Below are 20759 nucleotides of genomic sequence, written 5' to 3'. Positions count from 1 at the left end.
AGCAGCTGCAAACAAACAACGCCGCATCCTCTGTAGAACACCGGTTGCCAACAAGTATTTGGCCCATGTTGACGGATGCAAAATTGGTGGTTTCTTCCCTGTCGTCTCTCGGATGCATTCCCAGAAACGGTTCACAAAAGTGCACTCAAAAGCAACATGAAAAACTGAAGCTGAAGAATTTCCACAGTCTTCACAATAGCTCTCTTTTGCAGTATGACACTTTTTTTTAAACTGAACCGGACGGGGAGAGGAAAACACCCTCCCCGAACAAACGTGCTAATAAGATAGAAGAGTCCGACAAGAGCTCCATAACGAAACAAAAAGGTAAAAGGCAAAACAAAGCCGGACGGGGAGAGAAAAACACCCTCCCCGAACCAAAAACACAACCAGAGCTAATCTCGCGATAGAAAGCACCCTAAATGGTGCGCCCCAGCCAAAGACCAAGTGTCCACCTCCTCAAAGATCCACTCCACAATCAAAGCAACATACAACTTCTTCTTCTAAAAAATGCACATGCTCCTCTCTTCAAGATTTCCCAAGCGGCCAGCATGACCAGTGAACCGAGGTCTTTCTTGGAGGCTGGGATGACGAAAATGTGTGACATCCACCAAGCGTTCACCGAGTCACAAACCCACCACATGTCAGCGTGAATAGCTAGCTACTTAAGCTTCGCTCCCAAGGTCCACAAACCCGTTTAGAGAAGGAGTACTCCACAACTAGATGCAAGCCAGACTCGTTGAGTTGCTCACAGATCGGATAAAATGAGGTTGCAAGGCCAATTCCTTCACTTTAGGTGATCCGTAGTTCGGAGCCTATTCTAGAGTGCCAGCCATGCGAAGAACTTGTATTTCAACGGTGCCTACACCTTATAAATTAGTTAGTTGAAGTTAGTCACGATATACCCATAGAACATCATAGAGTAGGTCGATCTAGCCGAATAAGAGCCCTCAATTGAGCACTTCCAGTTGACTGAATCTGGATGTGTCGGGCTGAAGAACTGTGTTGTTGGTGATCTCTGAGAGCCAAATGAATTGGTCCATGTGGTCACTAGTAACATGTTGAAGGCTGGCCATGTCGGAGATGACGTCTGAATAATTCCGTTTTTGCTGGTAGAAAATTATGGATGGAACGCCACCAGAACATTCTCACCTTCGGAGGGATTTCCATATTCCATAGATGCTTCCACCACACGCCAGCAGCAGCAGAACATGCAGACACACCGGCCAAGTGATCAGATTCGTTCATCTGTAAATCTTTAAGTAGTCTATATGCAGACCTGACCAAGTATGTGCCATTCTTCTCATATGCCCAAGCAACCACATCATCCGTGACATGCCTGCCCCAATTTAATCTGCATGATGGCATCAATTTTTCACTATGAATTGTGGAGAGTGTAACAAGCCAGAAATGTAGCCATTGATTTTTTTTGGTAGAGAAAGACGAGATTGGAATACATATTCTAGAGCAGCCAAGTTTAATTTGGGGATGAAAGGTCACAAGAAACTGCAGGCATACCTCAAAAAAAAAAAAAAAAAACTGCAGGCAAAATACTAGCTGCACTAGAGACTCTACAAGCTAAGCCTTTTTTCTGGCAGTGTGCTGACGTATCGTCGATGCAACCCTAAAACTACTCTCATTATTTCTCACGATAAATGCATCTCCAAACATAAGTGGTAATAAGTACTACTACAGTCACAAATAAGTATCATTTTAGACATCAACATGATTCTTAAAATACAATTTTGACTATTAATTTTTGTTGTAATATATTGATAAAACATAGCATGAGTATACTATAATGAAAATATTTATTTGAGACAAATCAACTCTTATCATTTTCAAAAATCTAAACTCAATATATAAAAAGTAATTTAAGCCAAAATTTGAAATAACTGATTGCACGCAATTATGAATGTCAAAAAAAGCTTGAGGCACGTGAGCTACTCGAACTCGACTCGTCATAGGCTCAATTCGAGCTCAGCTCGAGAACTTAACAAGCCAAGTTCAAGCTTAGCCACAAGCTCACGAGTCTATCGAGCTCGAGCTCGAATAGCTCGTCAAAAGCTCAGCTAACTCTCACTGCTGTCCGTCGAGGCAAAGTTGATGTCTATTCACTTTAACCAAGTTTATTTTTTAAACTCACAATCCAACCAAAAGTCTAATTATCTAATCTTAAGGTTACGTGACTACATACACATTTGATTTATAGATAGAGCTATAAAAAACTCTAGTATGGTTGTAGGCTCGGTCAGATCTTTAGCTTGGATCGAATTAGGCTTGAGTTTCTATCAAACTCAAGCTTAAGGTAATAAACTTACTCGAGTTCAACCCGTTGACAGCCCTACACGCAACACAAAATGACACTGGTACACTTTCGCGTATACCCAACTTATAGGAGGCAATTTGTGTTAGACTTGCGGGTCACAAATACGAGTGATTCCAAACGTGACGGTTGCGACATGGAGGCTTCGATGGTGCATGGATCGAGCGGCATTTGATCTGTCTCCTCGCACCGTCAGTATTCACATTGGAAATGTATCTATAGAGCCCACATGTTTGCATCCCACTTCCTGACCTCGTCATGCTTGGGGCCTCAACTGCAGCGTCACATTTTCGCCACTTGGGGCCCCACCGCCTATCCCTTACACCGAGTCCAAACGTGACGGTTGCGACGTGGAGGCTTTGACGGTGCATGGCGATATTGTCATATATAGCAAGTTGGAATATAATATAATTGTGATTTTAGCACCAAAGTTGCGTCGTAGAAAGTCGGATTTTGCAAGGAATCGAGCATGTCTTCTACTATAAAAAAGTGGCTAGCTATATGGCATCATGCTGTTAAGTTTTTCCATCATTAACGTGGAAAAGAATAATTTCGTAAGAAGAGTGCTCATGAATGTTTTAGAGAAATTAATCGACTTAACAATTTTCTCAATATAACAAAGGTCCACACCGACTTACCACTTTAACGTTCGTGTTCATTACGATCGTAGACATTTAAATCTTATAAAGCACGGTTAATCTAGTGTTTACACAGCAATCGATCTCTAGTTCACGGGCGATAAAGAAAAGTTAAGCAACGTATGGATCGAGAATGTACCCTCTAGGTCTAACTAAATGAGATCAAAATAGAAATAAAGCTACTAACAAACTTTCGTCAATAATGTAAATCAGGCATTTCTTGAATGCAGATTGACACACTACTACAAAAATAGTCATTAGTACCAGTTCAAAAATGCCATCAGTGATGATTTTTGAATCGGTACTGATAATCAGTATCAGTGCCAGTTCTTAATACCAACTAGCACTGATACATATTACATGGGGCAAAAAAAGCTCATATTTTAGAAAATAAATATGATTTTAGCACATATGCAGCTTGCTCATAGCATTTAGGTTATTCGATACATGTATTTCAGCACGTACGCAGCTTGCTCATAACATTTACATGATACACGTATCAGTGAAACAAAATCAATCCAACACTAAAACAAAGAAATTCCAGGACACACGACCAAATTCTTGTTGTGTTTACCTAGTAGTCACAGATTTGGAGATTGCATCGCACTCAACAAGACATCAAGCAAACTGCAACACAAAAAAATCTTTGTTTTCATTCCTGTCCTTGCCTAAAAATCATTTTTTTTCTTTCCAATTCATCGGAATTCGTAGCTAAGAATGCATTGTATTTCAATCCCCAATCACACGGATATACACTGCACTATACAGACCTATCCCAAAGAGAGAAGGGTTAGAAATGATTTTATCAGGAGAAAGAAAAGTGGAGACATACCAAGAAGAACCCACCTAATGCGAATGGAGAGGACGACACAGAGGAGCTGTACGACTCGCCACGCCGCGAAGGATCCATGGACAGCAATGCCGTACCCCTTTCCTCCACCATCGCCGCACCACAGGTCCTTCGCCACCACAGGCCTCTGCTCGCATCGCTCGGCTAGATCCGTGCTAGCAGCAGCGCCATAGCCGCAAAGGAGGCTGCCATGGCGGAGCAGCAGAGGGGCGCAGACGATGAAGAGGCCGTCCTTCGGAGGAGGCGCGGGCGAAGGAGGCTACTGCCACAGCCGTGAGGGAGGAGATCGATGAGAGAGAGATAGAGGGCAGATTGAGGATAGAGTGAGATAGGATAGGTAGAGGTGAGGTGAGGTGATAAGACCGACGGATGTGGATGTTTATTCACTTTGCCTTTGTAAAATTTTGGATCCGTTCAAATTATTAGTGCTAGCCCGTTACACGAACCGACATTGATACTGAGTATCAGTGCCGATTCATAATCATGAACCGACACTAAAGTATCAGTATTGGCTGGTAACTAGAACCGGCATTGATATTAAGTTACAAACCGGTAGTGATCATTAATTGACCGTAGGATGTTATGAACCGACACTGATACTTCATCAATACCGGTTCTATCCTAGCCTACAATGATGACCCGGCTCAGATGACACTTTTTGTTGTAGTGACACTTTAATTGTATAAATCATCATGCCCTGAAAATACGTTAATTTTCCTTTGCCTTTCCTTTTCACCTTCCAGGCTTGGTTCCTCTGGTCTTTTATGGCTTTCCATTTTGGTAAACAGGCGCACCTTGGAAAGACCTATGAATCTATGGGCTGCTAGAGCTTCAAGTGCATAAGGCGCTACCTAAGTCATGTGACCATTTTGGCAAAAGGTTAAATAACCGAGGGAAAGAGCTCTTGCTTTTTTCCTGAAAGCAACATATATTACTTCTTTCTAATTATCATGTGCAAGGAAACTAAGTATAATTTGATATTGAAACATAGAAAACAACATGAAAATTTGCGGTGGATATTACAACATTTTTTTGGAATCAAATATCAGTTCTCTCAAAAACTCAGGAGTAGAGATGTTAGAAATGACTAAATATATCAAAAAGTTGTATACGAAAATGTTACCATCAATTGTAAGTTGAGGAATAAATTTTGACGTCGTCTACATTTTTAAACGTTGCTCTTTTTAAAGATATTTCAATTGAAGTACTGCTAGAGTATGATCCTTTAATTTGTACAGTTTTTTTTTTTTTTATCTCAAATGCTGGGCCTCGGCTTCATATGTCTCTTCTTTAATTAGATGAAATTTATTGTTTTGATTCCAGCATAATAATTGTCTTAGCTATTTCGTTCAGTAATCAAGGTCTTAGCTAGCTAGTCTCTTTTATCACGTGATCCCCTATACAACACCACGCCCGAACATTATTTGGACATGCATTTCCAGAATCTGCGCATAAACTTTAGACTTTGGATGCCTTTTCTGCTAATCAAAATGCATGTGTAGCTATTTTGTCTTTGTTATGCATTCTTCTTGTTTCCTTTTGATGAGAATCTATTCTGCATAATTCTATGGTTAGCCATCCTCCATTATATATGTATATTGACTACTTGATGAAAACAGTTAGTTTCTGAGATGCATGCATGATACTGACTTCATCATAACTCCATGGTACTACCGACAAATGTATCCCAGCCCCTTTTGACTCGGTGGTTGTTACGTAGAAGCGGCCAATTCGATTCTGCCGGTGTTGGATTTATATATATAAATGGGTGTGGACTGGACTTTGTGGGTTCATGGCAACACATATTTGTAAACTAGTATACCTCAACGTGAAACTAACTGTACAATGCTCTTGAGTCTTGAGAAGTAACTAGCTCTGAGCTAGTCTCACCTACTCAACACACATCTCAATATGTGACATAGATTAAGCAGGAGAGAGTCCAAGATCAGCACATTTCAAGAAGGTGGTGTTGTCACAAATTCACAAACAATCATATTAATTATTCCTGCTTCTTCTTTCTCATTTTTTTAATTTCAAAGACTAACCACGTTCTTTTTTGGCATGCAATGATGCAAGTACTTGTCCCGCCGCGCGCGCGCAAATATCGAATGCCACGCATGGCGTGATGCCTTCGGACAGCACTGAAAACAAGCAGTAGCCGTGGACACTTTCTCTGCCCTACGTACGAGAGATTCTAGACAGGCTGCGAGTGCATGCATGGAGGCATAAAACGTGCGCAGGCAGGCAGGCTTCTGCTTTTACGTAAAGAACTCTCGCAGAACCAAATCACTGCCCTCTAGCTTTTACAGTGGTCAAGGTCTTGCATGTTACTTCAAGTCACTAGAAGTCTAGAAAGCAATGCATCCCATGCATTGCCACGTATATCTAGCAAGGATGTGGCCCGTGAGCACATCTCGCATGCTTGAGACACTGCAGAAAAGCTTGCCGTTTGTGAATGCTCCAACTTACTCATTCATGCGAAGGATCAACGGATAGGGATTTGTCAATAATGGTCCGATTTACTGTGATGATCGGTCATCGGCCATGGGCTACAGACGTGAACTAGTGCTACACTATGAAACGATGAAAAAGGCAAGATCGAAAACCTCATGCATGACATCAGCTTGCAAGTGGTACAGTGAGTCAGTGATCTGCATGCATGTGTATAATTTTATCACCTGCGAGCTACATGTTGTTAGCCTCGCTAACCATATCTATTGATCTTGTCCCATGGCACTAGGTACAAACAATATGTACTAGCCAGCAGTAGCTTTCAAGACGTACTTTGAAAGCGAGACCCCGCCGGACCCCGCAATATTTCAGAAAGCAAGCAAGTTGCAATGTACTATCTCTATTTGATAGATGTTATTTTAAAATTTTGATTTTATTTTTAAATAGATGTAGTTTTAGATTTTTAAAATGATATTTTCCTAGAGTGTTTATATTAAAAATTATTAGAAAGTAAAGTTTCAATTCTACGAGTGTGGTAGACTTGTGGCTTATGTGTCATTAATTAAATGTTAAAGAAATCGAGAGAAATAAATATATTATATATAAAAGAATTTATTATAAACTTATTTTATGTGCTGAAGACTAAAGCGATAACCAGAAGAGAACAGAGATAATATCTTGTATCCGGTAGGTCCAAATTACTACACTTGAGAGGGACACGCACACAGCTGTCAGGCACACAATATGCCGTCCCCGTTCTAGTACGTGCGCGATCTTTGTCTCTCCCGTTCGATCTCTCCGTCTCTGAAAAGTCATGAGGTTTTAAGGATCGAGGGGAGACAGGGGCATCGGCCAGTGGAGCGGTATCTGTCACGGTCTACAGCATGACTCGTCGAAGAAATCAAACATGCAGGGCGGATCCAAAGCAGGGGCTCAAAGACCCTATGAGAAATCTGATTATCTATGATGATAGTTTATTATTATAGTATAATGATATTTTTTATAGAATAATAACAATGATATATTTTTTTGGCATTCACTTTGTCACAGAATATGCGTTATAGAATGTATTTAGTGACGAAGTTCACGAAATTATCATGAAACATCTTATATTTTATGATGATTATACTACCGTCATGGAAGAGAGACTATTTGGTGACATTTTATTTATCATGTAATGTGATATTAAACGTTACTATTGGCTTGTGTTTCGTCACTAAAATTCGTACAGTCACTGCTTGTCTGTGACGAAATGAAGAAATCGTCATAAAGTTCTCTCTATATCATCACACATCCCATAAAAACATTAGCAACATAGAAAAACATTACAGAATAATTTGAACATTTGGACTATCTCGACCATCTCATTACATCAAGTCACATAATCTTTCACAAAATATAGACATCACAGATCAAATTCACATGTGCAAAATATAAGCATGTCTATATCTTATCATGCATGCAATCATCACAAACTTGAAAATGTACTTTGTACCATGTTCTACTGAAAAAATGATTAACCTAAATCATGCATTCATCAAAGACTTCAAAAGCTATATTAAGTACTACAGACTGCATCTGGAATGTTCCCTTAATCCATGTCACCTTGTTGTTGACGTTGCAAGTCTCATGATGCCCACTGCCGACGAAGGCACGATGGTGGTTCACTGGGCACATCGATGGCCCCAGGTATAGGGCGATGGTTAGGACCCTGGCCAGGCACAGTGCCATGCTGGAGCCTTGGCCATCCCTGATGCACTCCTTAATCTCACCACTTCTAACCTGCATACATATAATATTATTTTAACACCATTTATTTTCATATCGAGCTACATTCAAATTAAGGTTAGTTTCACTGTCGTTACGTTGATCAAGAAATTAAGTCGTTTATGTGAACTAGTATAGTAGGTGATTGTTATTATAAATAAACGACAAGGAGATACTATAATTATAGGGGTCCCTGGATTTAGTAACCGAGGGCTTGAGGCTTATGTTGTATTGATTCATGGTTATATTTCTACAAATGCAACCAATGCCCACTTCAAAGTATTAGTTAATTAGGAATCAGAAAATACAGAATGATCCAAAAGAACACAAGCAGTTGTTGTAGCATTAGCTCTCCAAAGGTGATCTATCCCTGATAACAGCCAAAACAAATAGGGAAAGCTAGATTAACTCTGGACTGATTCAATTGAAAAATCCACATAAGGAAGCAAGCTCTAGGAAAAAGTCCTGACTAATCATGTTAAAGATAGGGTACAAGAAAAAATAAAATCCATAAGGCCTGAAGACCCACAAATCATGTAATAATGCTATAAGATGTTTATGTTATACATCTCGAGATTTAGACAACAGGGAGCCACATTAATAACATGTTATGAAATAATATGACACATCAAGGAAAATTAAATCCTCAACACAAATTGCAATTATTAAAATCTCGCAAGAATGTGGCAACTAAAACGACTTTCTCTATTTATTGCGCCTACAAACCATCTCTAGAGCATCACCTTTTTTTATTTCTCCCTGTGACATAACCATCCCTAGAGACTAAACAAGTAATTATCAATGAGGCATCTAGCAAACATCTATCCTGATAAGCAGCATACATTATAATGTTAATCAAAATTCTGCAACAGCCAAGCAATATATCAAGAGGGCATACTGTGGGCGCCAATAACAGTTAAACAAATGGAAAAGGGCACCACGAGATCCTGGAATTTGACATCGTCACACAATACAATTAAAAATGGGAAGAAACTAAAATGTTGACCTGCATAACAAAATTAAATAGTGTTCTACCTACAAATTCCTCTTCTTTGATGCCAAACTTCCTTGTACATCCTCGAATGGAAAGAGGTAAAAAAATGAAGAAATAGAAATGAGTTATGTCATCAATCTTTTATAGGACAATCGAAACCATTTATGCAAGCACTAATTAATGATGAAATCAATGTATGACGCAAGACAAAAAATCTATTATATATTGAAAAATATTTTCACAGAGAAAGAAAAACATAAGCGTAACACAATAAAGCAAATATCAAAAAACCAATTATCCGTCTCCACACAGATAATAGACCACATATAAGATGTTGGGGTTAGTCAAAGTTGTGTGTACCAAATGGGATCCATGGTCATGCTTGATCTGGTCACAACCACAAACAAAATATTAATATATCAAACAGAACTTAAAACATGAGAGAATAAGTATGCACCTGACCTGAGCTCGTCGCTAGATAGCCTATGTGCCACCAATATCCAGAAGGAAAGATCAAGCTGCCCCATTATGGTCATTCCCTATGTATCAAACAACACAAGAAACATAATAAATCAGTTTCTTGAAAGCATCAAGATCTATCGATCCGAATCTAAAATGTTTGCAAACACAGATTGACCCAAATAAAAAACAATTCAAAGTCATAGGTTCTAATCACCAAAGAATAGAAAGCACTATTTGGCGTTGGTGAGGAAGCGGACGTGGAGGGCCGTTGCAGGTTGTGGATGTCATGGGCTCACAGTGACGGAGATGCGTGATGGCGACATGGCACGTCGGTGGTCGTCTGAGAGAGGGAAGCTGGTGCAGATCTTGCAGAGGAGACCCGACCGCATCGAGTAAGGAGGTGAGCCGGCAGTGAGGTGAGGGCTTCAGGCGAGGAGGAGCAGCATCGGGTAGGGAGGATCAAGGAGCGGGGACCAGGGAAGCCGCTAGCCCGCCGGGGAGTCAGAGTAGGCTAAAAAATGGCAGGCGGCGGCGCGTATGATGGGCAAAGGGGGCAAGGAGGAGAAGAATCAGAGGAGTGGACTTCTCGAGCTCTTGATCTAGTCACATACGCATTTTGGATCGGGCCATGGGAGGAGTTGTAATTTTGGATTGGGCTAGCAGTAAAAACCCAAATTTGATGGGTCAGGGGAGCGGGCGTGGGAAAAAAAAGGAGGTGATGGGGTGGTACCATGACTGTTGCATGACAAAAATAGATTTCGTCATTAAGATGTACTAGGCATCGTCTCATATTTTTTGTGACGATAATACATAGTAACGTCACAAAACAATGGACATATGTTGACGATGGTAACAGTTTGTCATAGACATACCTGATGAAACTGCCCCACTATCGATTAATGAAGAAATTTCTTGAATCATCACCAAATAACCACAATTTGTGACATTTCTAGGTTTTATCACGACCATGTTTGTTATAGATGATCGAATTTCTTGTAGTGCTTGTAGCACCTCCAAGCCCTCTCTATTTTTTTCCAAGAGAATGAGAAGAAGAGGGAGATGATATGGGGAAGAAGGAGAAAGAAGATCCACCCTCTCCATATGACTTGGTTTTGTCCGCCACTACAAACATGCATGGATTGCTTTTATTTAGCATCAACACCGTCTACCACTCCGAAACTATACATTCCAGTAGTCTAAATTTGATCATGGTGACTAGTCTGATGAGCAATTATATATGTTCCTTAGCTGGTTGTTGGGATATATAACACATTTCACTATTGCTATTTGGCAGTACTATATATTCAGATCTAGTGACTTAGCTACACCGTTAACAGATAATTCGTACTTAAGAAGCTTACCATTTCTAATCATCTATGTTGCATAAAGAATTTTGTTGATGCCCTTTGAAAACCTTGTCGGAAGCTCTGGTTTCTTGCGTATGTCAATCACTAAAAGGCCACGACGAAACCTTGGTTAAATCGGTGACTGGCAACTTGAATGGTAGACAAGGGCCCCATTGTTTAGGGATCCCCGGGAAATAAAAAGGAAAAGTCATATGACTTTCCAAGTTGTAGCAGCAGCTTGACCTGGGGGCACACAGGCGAGAGGGCTAGAACATTCTCGTGTCGCTGCATCGGTATGCACTACGTGACAAAAAAATTATGATGATAAGTCATAATAGATATGGGTGATGGGTCTCGCACCCGTTACTCCGAACGTGTCACTAATGACTAGTTATTAGTAACAGATAAGTCCTTGTTACCAATGAGGTTATATGTGTGGGTCGTAACCGTGATCCGTCACCTATGATCATCTCTCATGTACTAGGGAGAAATACATAAGTGGCAGGTAGCTTCACCGGTCACTTGTCTCCAAACATAAGTGATGGTAATTAGGTTATCCATCACTTATATGTTTCACCCATATGCTAGTGAAAAGATATAAATGACGAGTAACCTAATTACCCATTACTTATATGAACATATAAGTGACTGATAATAAGGTTGTTCATCACTTATATAAACATATAAGTGACTGCTAAAAAGTTACTTGTCACTTATGTGTAGCTTACCTGGCACGATTGTGTTATTTTCTAGCCGCATCCTAGAGCATAGCCAGGATTTAGTAGCCGTCCACTCCCTGCAAATAACAGCAACATATCCAAATCCATATGGACAAACACACTTATATAAGAACTCGCTTCATCATAGAATCACAAAGGTTACAAAGTTTCGATCAATCCATTACAGAACCACAAATGTTACAAAGTTTCGATCAATTCATATCACGTAAGACCTCACAACCTAGAGATTCTATAGTGGAACTTGCTGTGTGGGTTGATGACTTCAGACACCATGAACTCGATGATCTGTCATCAAATCTCCGGGTGTGCACGGTCATTGAAAAAAAAAGCTAAAAATTCCTGCATAATTTGACGCGTAACCAATATCATGTTATCATAGAATTAAACTAATTACTGAAATTAGTTACGAATAATCTCGTATTGAACTTACATTGTGGGATTTGATATCCTTCTTGAGGAGCGTGAGGAGCATGTTTCACGCAACATAGGATCCGCATGCGTTGCCTGATGGTTGTTTTTGTCACTTTAAAAAGAAAATTTATTGTCAGATAAAAAAAGCAAAAGAGAGCATTTGGTAATCTGTTTGGTAATACTTACAACGAACCCGGTCTTGTGTGTCAATCTGTGACTGTCTTTCATGTTGTAGTCAGGTTGAGCTCGAAGGTACTTGTCAAAAGCCCTGCATAAAGAGGGATCGATTATGGAGCATTTGAATGTTAGAAAAGTTAAATATGTAAACTAAGTTAGGTAGAACTTACGCGTCGAGGAGTCTTTTTACAACGCTATAATCACGTTGTTCAAGTTTGCCTTTTGGTGCTACTGGTCTTGACGAGTTGAGGTACCACACCGAGTCCACTTGAGCCAAATAACCAGTAAGATCCAATGACCACTGGTATTGTGGGTGTCCAACAAGGTAGTACATTTTGGAATATCATTGCATTGCCCTGACCACATGGTCCACAGCGTAGTCGGGGTGAAGTTGGATGACTGATATTGTAATGGCCTTAGGGTCAAGAAATGTGATGGGCTCCTTGTTCTTCTCTGTTTCTTTCATCAAATGTCAACAGATAAGAACAGAGTTAGATTCAAGACTTAGTGGAATTAATTAATTAATATATGATTTTAAGGGACTTACAATGTGAAGATCCGTAATAACGATACGTTCAGGGCATCAACGTTGAAGAGGTTGTATAATTCATTGAAACCCACAATGAAGTAGCCGTCATCATTAGTTAAGAAGTGTCGTCATTTGTATTGTACGACTATAGATTAAGTATTGTTATCTCTAGTAGCCTGCATATAGTAATTATACAGATCGACACGTGCTTTTCCTGCCCTTGCTAGGTAATCTACCCTCGTCGAGGTCTTCCCATATTGGAATTTCATGTTAGCACTAGTCCACACTGCTCCAATATCTGTGGACTTCTTTGCTGGTATAATTGCCTTCAACATCTTCAAAAGGTGCTTTTAGAGCCTTTCTTCTTGGCTTCCATTTCCTTGTTCTTTGCTTTCTTTGGGGGAGACGAAATTGGATCTGAAAGCGAGGCTACCGGATGTGGATTAGAGGGCAATGAAGCTAGCTTCTCTGGAGGAGGAGAAGGAACTACCTTCTCTGGAAGTGAGGCACCCAGTGACGATGCAATTGAAGCTCATCCAGACTGGGATGCACTAGAGACTACGATGTCACCCCTCTTCCACTGGATCGTTTGACGAAGAGCTTCACCCAAAGTTGTAATTTCACCATTGAGGGGGAGCTCCAACACGTGATAGGTGGCATTACTATGTACCATGTTCACCATAACCATGGCGTAGCCATCACGTATCGAAACCGTATGTAAGATACGAACGTCTGGAAGCTCCCGACGCCTTGCAACCTCGATGAGATACCCGCCAGACCTGATTACAAGGCTGCAGGGCGTGGGCCCTTCTAGTAGGTCAATCATATCCGGCTCAGTCACAGCAACGGCTACTTACTGATTGACCTCCTTAGAGGTGCAACAACTCTTCTCTGCAACTCTAGGGCTAGCTTCATGTGGCATGTACATCTCTATTCCCTGTGATGCAAGATACCCCAAGATGCTTGCATAATCTTTTCAGGTGATGTTCTGTGTAATTGCATCTACGTCCACTGCACACGTTCGGTTGCCTTTTCTTTGACTTTTTTTGTGACTGACTGGGTTTCGCTATTTCTGAATGTGATTTCCCAGCTTTTGGACAGCTCACCCCTTGCACGCAAATATGACCGCGATCATTCCGATAATTGCAACCAAGGATTCTTGCGGCCTTCTCTAGCTAAATTATCATCCTCTGCCTACCATTTCGCCCTTTTCCCAGCATACTTGGTTGCACCGGTCCTGCGGTTGTGCTTGTTTCTAGCCCGAAGCTGATTTTTCTCCTCACTCTCCTTTTTGAACTGCTCTGAGTTCTTCATCTGCACAAAAGCATACCGATCTTCCTCTTTTAAGTGCTTGTAGCTCTCAAAGGGTGCCACCCCTTTAGCAAAGGACCGATTAACAAGCTTGCTCTTAAAGCTTCAGTGAAGTTTCATGATTGCTTTCATTGCTACATTGACCACAATGATCGTTTGACACTCGCTCATGTTTCCAGGGTACTCCAGATATTCCTTGACAACATTATCGAACAAAGCCCTCTTCATTTCATCACTGAAGTCATCGAACTTAGTCGTTATCGGCACCCTCTCCCGAGCAATGAGCCATGTGACCCTCCGGAATCTATTCAGGGACTTCTCATCTGTAGGCAGCCTGTCAGCATTGATTCCCATGATGTTAACCTTGTCTATCGGTCACTGTGTTTGTAACCTTAGCTTTCGGGTTCGTGCACTACTACCAGATGTCTGGCTTTGAGACTACGCTTCGTCAATCTATAGAGAAAATAAGGATAGTTGACATAAACAAAAAATATTCCTCCATTCAACAAGTATAAAATGCATTGACTCATATCAATACCTCTTCTACGGGATTGTAATCTTCATCACTTGCTCGATGTCGTCTTGGAGGCTCGCACGGAACAGGACTCAGGCTATGATACTGGCTTTCGCTGCTGCCGAAGGAGGACGTTGGGTATGGGCTTAGGCTCCTATCCATCCCATCTTGTACCGGGGTGGCCTCTAGTGCTAGCATTCTCTGTGTTTTTGGTTTCTGAGGTGTGACAGTCCTCTTCTACCCCCATGGTTTCTTAGAGGAAAGAAAAGAAATCATGGTTAAGAGAACAAGGAAACATGTTTTTTCCCTCAACTGTTTAGAAAGTGCCCATATATCTATGGTTCGATATTACACCAAAGAAAATACTACTCCAAGGAATGACATTTATAGGCTATAGATTGTATATTTTGAAAGTGCCAACTTAAATTATGCAAATGTACGTGTAAAGGTTCCAAATGTCGTGATATTACAGTTACAAGTGTCAAGTTGATCGCTAATTGTTCAGAGCATCATATGACACAAAACCATAAATTCAAGCAATTTCCAAAAAAGAAGAAGAGGAAATTCACACTAACATGTGGATCTTTTTTGTACCTGCAGAATAATGTGTTCGCAGAAGAATAAAGTGAAAACACATACAAAAACAGTGTCTTCTGGAACCATAATGCATTTTCTATCCAAAAAAGAGAAAAATAATGCATAACTAGGTATAATTCTGCAAAAAAAAAAACCCCCCTCAGCTGTCCGAATATAAATCAAGGAATTTATGAATGGCAACCAGTTCTATGACCATATGAAAAACTTACTAAATTATACCACAAAATTGTTAGTTATCACTTTATCCATTGGTAAAATTACTGCAATAACACATGTAATTACTCAATATATTACAATGAGCTGCTTATTTACTTAAGAAATAACTCTTTCTTGTGATAATGGTATGAGTTTTAAGAGTCCAAGTATCTATGTGAGTAAACTATCATCCAAATAGTGTTCAGGTATGTACTCAATAGGCATGATTCTGTCTCTAATAAATTCTGATGTATACAAAAATAACATTGCACAAGCACATGACACTTGCTAAAAAATATAACTATTATTCAGGTATACAAGACTTTTTTTTTTGCTAATTTTACATAGACCAGTCTTAGTAATAAAACTGTCCCATGTTCAAAATATAAATTTTTTAGATATTCAAATTGGTTCTTGTTTTGAATATGAAAGCATATAATCCATAAAACATATAGCATGTTAAGAGAGAAAACAGACATTCTTGCACCTAATTTCAATTGAAGATCCAATTCACAAAAATGAGCTAACATATTTAACAAAAATATATAGGCCCTCAAAAGGAGTCTTAATGCCCATAAATTTAAAGTGTTTTGTCAAGTTATGGCTCTCAGCTCCATGGATGTTTTAAGGTTGAATGTTAGATGTGATGGTTTATGTAATTAGATATTATTTGCACAAAAAGAAGATAAGAAAGTTCAAACTTTGAGTTTAGTAGCTTCCTAAATTATAGTTAACATCAACAACTTAATTGGCTACTTAGAATATTTCAACTTAATTGGCTAAATTATCAAGCGCTTTGAGAGGAGGAGAGGCGAGGATGGAGACGAGGGCAGAATGAACTTTTCAGGCGTCTAAGGGATGGAAATTGATGAGTGTGTCAAAAACAAACAATAAACTGTGAACCCAATGGCAAAAGCAAAATGCGATAAAAGCCCCAAGTGTTAACAAAAACCCTAATCCACCAGACTTGTCTAAAAGTATCACATTCATTTTACCGAAAATAGTATACCAAACTTGTGAAGCTAAAAATCCCATGGACCATTTCACAAATAAGGATCATTTCACAAATCCCAGCCATGTATGGTCATTTCACAAATACATCAACTCGATATCTGCACTAGTCTACCAGTAGCTATAGGTAACCACTTATTGCACACTTCAAACCAAAGATGGGGGAGGAGATGGTGGGGGAGAAGCAGGGGTCTACTTGACAGAGATGGGAGGTGGACGATGGGTTCAACGGAGACAAGGACAACGGTGGCTAGATGGAGCAAGCATCAGTGGCACGGGTGACCTCCTCCTCCTCCTCCGTTGGGGAATTGGCGGAGAGAGCGTCATCGGTGGGCTTAGCGACAGGCTCGGGGGCTTGATGGCAAAGGAGTGCGGAGGAGAGGGCATCGACGGTGGTGGGAGAGGGTGTCAATGGTGGCAGTGCGAGCTCGGCAGTGGCTCAAGAACGAGGAGGCTGGAGGCGTGGCTCAGGGAGTTAGGGCTAGGACTTAGAAAAAATGACATGGGGAGGCAGCCTATATATAGTTAAATGATCATAGGTGACGGGTAAATACCATCACACATCATCTACGATATTGACCCATCACTTATTACAAATCATAAGTGACGGGTGAATATTATTACCGGTCACTTATTACTTGTACTCAGTGACCGGGAAAGAAAGTCATAGGTCATGGGTGAATAGTATCACCCATCACCTATAACTACTAATAAGTGATTGGTGCATTGTACCACCCATCACCTATAACTACTAATAAGTGATGGATGCATAGATCATCCATCACCTATGACTAATAATAAGTGATGGGTAAATAGTATCACCCATCACCTATAACTTTGACAGAAATTCTAGATTAAAATTCATAACTGGTTATGCTCAATTTAATATTAAAAAATTTACATTAATACTGCAAATTTAATATATATACAAATTCAAATTTGAACTTAATATTAAACATTTGAAATTAATATTACAAATTTAAATAACTTGGAGCCTAAAATTCAAATTCGTCGTGTTCGTGCTTTCTTGGCATGGATCCCTCCATTATGGTCGGAGCGCAGATATGGAGTTTTCTCGATCGACGAAAGGCATGACACGATTGTAGTAGCGAAAGGGGAGATTTCATCGAATTGATTGAACTCCTGCTCATCAATGAAGTTTGCAACTTCAACGATACATCTTTTCCCAGCGAGAACCACATTGTATTTCTTCTTTGTTGTGTTAGTAACATAAAAGACTTGGCGAACATCTTTAGTGAGTACGAATGGTTCAGCCTTATATCCGATATATTTGAGAACAACGCTAGTGAACCCATACTTATCATTAGTGACGCCCTTTACCCTATGTACCCAATGGCATGGCAACAGGGCTACCTTGAATCCCAAGTAGTTCAGCTCCCAGATTTTCTCTATTTGACCGTGGTATGTACCCCTCTGCATGCCGTTATCATAAGCATCTATACGAACACCATTGTTCTGGTATATGCTCTTCTCATTTTGGGTAACCGTGTAAAATATGTATCCGTTTATATCGTATCCTTGATATATTATAATTGTTTATATAGGGCTCGAAGCCAATTTTTTTATCAGAGCACTTGTAGGAGTACTCAGCTCGATTGTCTGATTTGGTCTCAAAATCAAGTGGCGAACCTTTGCATATGTTGCCTTGCAATCCAAGCTTCGGTCTGCCCTGGATTCTCATCAAGTAGTATCTGCTTGTGCTCATCGACATATGGGCACACTTTGCTCATTTGTTGCACCACAAGAAAATGAGCTTGGTCATATGCCTTCAGATCTGGAGTTATTGCCATCTTTCCTAGAACCCCTATACATGCGAGCCTCCCCACATGGCGAGACTTATGCACGCCAATTAGGTTATTTGGTACATATAATTAATAGACCTCTCTAATGCCTCCTCCATCATGTAACCCTGCACGATGCATCCCACAGGAAAGGCTCGTAAGACTTGATAACGTGTATATATCTCTCATATGGAAACATATGATGCAGGAACACAGGGCGAAGGTAGTGTATCTCCTTCACAAGGTGAGTAGTGAGATGAACCGTGACATCGGAAAAAGGTGGTGGAAAATATAGCTCAAGAATATATAGAGTCTCAAAGTGTATTTTTTCTAGCTCCTCTAGCGTATCTGGATCAAGCACCTTTTGTTCAATTGCATTGAAGAAAAAACACAGGCTTATAATAGCCTTGCAAACCTTAATTGGGAGGATGTTTCTAAAAGCTACCGTAAACAGTGATGTTATCATCACATGGCAATCATGTTACTTCATCATGGAGAAATTCATTTTCAGCTCTTTCACTGAAACAAGTATTGCGATGTTGGACGAGTGACCGGAGGGAACTTTCACACTGTACAAGAACTCACAGATTTCTTTTTTCTCCTTCTTGGAGAGAGTGATAGCTACTGGGGGTAGGTGTTTTTCTTTGTCAGTATCATGTGCATGGAGCTTCGGCTTTAAGCCCATTTCTTCAAGGTCAGCTTGTGCTTTCTCATGATCCTTTCCTTTTCCTTTCATTTGGAGCAATGTACGGATCAGACTCTCACATATATTCTTCTTTACATGCATATTGTCAATAGAGTGGCAAACATCTAATTTTTTCTAATACTCTAGCCCGAATGGTATTGATTTCTTGTTCCACATTCCTAATTGTTCATCATCCTTGGAGGATCTTTTGTTTGCCAAGGACATCATTGATATTCTTAACCTGACTGTGGATATCTTCCCCCGCTAAAATGTCTTGGAGGTAACGCTTTCTCCCTTGAGCTATCGAACTGCTTGTCCAAGTTTCGGTATGGGTGCTTCCTAGGAAGGAAACATTGATGCTGCATGTACAATATTTTCTTTGAGCTGTTCAACCTTAAATTGCATGTGTCATCTAAGAAATAGGGGCAAGATTCACCTTTTATTTTGCTCTGATCTGACAAGTTAAGAAGTGCTAGTAGATCATTGATGGTGACGAACAACATGGCGTGCAAGGTAAAGTATTCTTGCTTGTACTGATCCCAAATCTCGACACCTTCGAACCAGAGTTTCTTAAAATCATTGACTAAAGGCCTGAGGTACACATCGATATCGGTGCCAGGTTGTTTTGGTCCTGATTTCAAGATCAACGACATAATGTATTTCCTCTTATTACAAAGCCAGGGTGGAAGGTTACAGATCGATAATACAACAAGCCAGGTGCTATGTGAGGTACTCATGTTACCGAATGGATTCATGACATCTGTGCTCATAGCAAACCTAATATTTCTCAATTGTTCAGTGAACAACCAAATGTGGAATCAACGATTTGCCACTAAGTTAAATCCATCGGGTGCCGTATTATTACATTGTTCTTACGACTCTCCTTATTCCAACGCACCAATTGGGCCTCCTTTCTGTTGGCAAACATATGCTTCAGATGAGGAATTATAGGAAAATACCACACCATCTTCCTAGGAGGACTTCTACTTTTCTTACCTCTATCCTCGTCACCACCGTCATTTCTATGCTTATATCGATAGGTTCCACACATGGAGCATTAATCCAGCTTTACATACTCTCCACGAAACAAGATATAATCCTGCTTACATGCATGTATTTTTTCTATTTCTAGACCTAACGGACAAATTATCTTCTTCGCGTCGTAGACGCCATTGGGCACCAAGTTCCCCTCAGTAGCATGTCCCTTAACAGATGCAGCAATACTTTGAAACTCTTATTAGTCTAACCATTGGTTGCCTTCAGCCGTAGAAGCTTTAGATTCCTAAATATCCATATTACTTCTCCTTACAGTTGGGATAAAGGGGCGTCTTGGAATCATGCACAAATTCCTAGAATTTAACAAACTCACTATTATTATACTCGTCGTGCCGCTCGACATCCCACACCATCTGGTCCACATTCTCCACAAAATCCTCGAGATCATTATCATTGAAACCTAATATGTCCTCGTCCCTGAGATCATGATCCATTTCACCGGGTGTAAGTCTTTGATCCACACTATCAGTACGGAGAGCCCGATCCATCTCTCCCTCGTTAAGGCATTCCTCACCATGTTTGTTCCAACATGTATAATTTTCTTTAAATCCACGCATGACCAAATGTGCATGGATATTGTCTAGTTTCGTGAACTTCTTATCATTCCTGCAGTTGTGACATGAATAATATATTACCGTTTTACCATGATCTTTCATATCCGCCAAGCCAGCACTCATGAAATGCTTCACCCCACTCAGGTGCTTCGAACAAGTCCGAGTCTCAAGGTACATCCAAATTCTATCCGTCATCTATAATTAATGTAAAACATTCATTCTTCACTAACAATTACCTTAATTTCATGGTTAAGCATGCAGTTAAAAATTCCATACAATTACACTAGATATGTGGCATATCGCAGTAGATCGAGCAAACCTAGTACCAAATCTAACATAAATACAA

Source organism: Phragmites australis, chromosome 15, assembly GCF_958298935.1.
Source record: "Phragmites australis chromosome 15, lpPhrAust1.1, whole genome shotgun sequence".
In the NCBI taxonomy this organism is placed as follows: domain Eukaryota; kingdom Viridiplantae; phylum Streptophyta; class Magnoliopsida; order Poales; family Poaceae; genus Phragmites; species Phragmites australis.
Note: the sequence above shows the minus strand (reverse complement) of the source record.